Below are 1,367 nucleotides of genomic sequence, written 5' to 3' on the forward strand. Positions count from 1 at the left end.
CATAAAAGATCATGTGGAAGATGGAAATGTCGAAGTTTACTTTGTAAAGACAACTGATCAGCTAGCTGATATATTTACAAAACCCTTGGATGAAAAGTCATTTGTTAGAATTTTTATAGGTTTGGGAATGATAGAAACAAGTTATGTTCCAGGACTAATTTCGAAAGAATGAAAAGTTGGTGTTGAGGAAAAGTGTCGATTCAGAGGTAATGGTTAATCATTCAGAGGTTACTAGGGTTAATCATTCAGAGGTTACTGTTCACATTCAGCGCTTCGACACGCTTCGCTTTCGACATCTAGAATGAAAAACTTCCGCAAGTTTGGTACATTTAAATTTTCGAAATTTCTTTGTTATTTCTTTTCAAAAATTTTGAAAACCACAAAAATATTTTCGTTTTTTGTTCTTTATTTTCGAAAAATCGAAAACACCAAAAATATTATTTTGTTGTTTGTTTTTATTTTCGAAAAATAAAAAACACCAAAAATATTTTTTTTGTTGTTTATTTTTATTTTCGAAAAATCAAAAATACCAAAAATATTTTTTTTGTTTGTTTTTCTTTCGAAAAATCACAAAAATATTTTCTTCTTTAATTTCGAAAATATAAAATCCAAAAAGATTTTTGTTGTTTGTAGTTTGTTTGTAATGAAGATTTTTAGGAATCATGCTTGCAGTTCTGGAGTCAGGATTTCTTTCAAAAAACTTTGAACTAGTTAGGTTGTCCCTAAAAGCATGTTACAGCATGTCGACCCAAGCCTCCATTGACTCAATGTGTATTTTCGAAAGCCTTAATGAAATTTTTCCTTATGAAAATTTCTTCCCAATTAGGTTGTATTCACATTAGTCCCTGAGCTACCTTACTCTTCTCAATGGAGTTAAGAGTTTACTGCTTGGTCCAAACATAGCAGAGGTACAATCGCTTCGAAAACCAATCTTTTTCATTCTAAATTTCTAACACATTCACACACAAAGACGTATGTACAATAGATGTTTGATCCAAACCAATCAAGATTTAGACATATCAAAAATCTGTGTTTATGATCTGGATTCATGAGCCTGTGATGAAAGTGAAACCCAATATTTTGAAATTTTTTAAGGAATTAACGGGGAACTTTGCTCCAGATTTTCACGAAACACTTGTTTCAGAACCAATTTTTTGATACTCAAAATCATATTCTTTCGTTATGAGTGATCTTGATCAAATGTTCAAAACCCACGACATTTGTTACCCAACAAGATGCAGCTAAAATTTTGTTTTTCTGAATATGATTTTTGTATGAGTATCATTCTTTATCTTTGTCACATTAAAAGTTTTCCAAAGCATACTTGTCACTACCTGGTCAAACAAGTAATTTCGGTTACAATTGAT

The sequence above is a fragment of the Lactuca serriola genome, chromosome 4 (assembly GCF_051521515.1).
Source record: "Lactuca serriola cultivar US96UC23 chromosome 4, Lser_US96UC23_V15, whole genome shotgun sequence".
NCBI classification, from domain to species: Eukaryota; Viridiplantae; Streptophyta; class Magnoliopsida; order Asterales; family Asteraceae; genus Lactuca; species Lactuca serriola.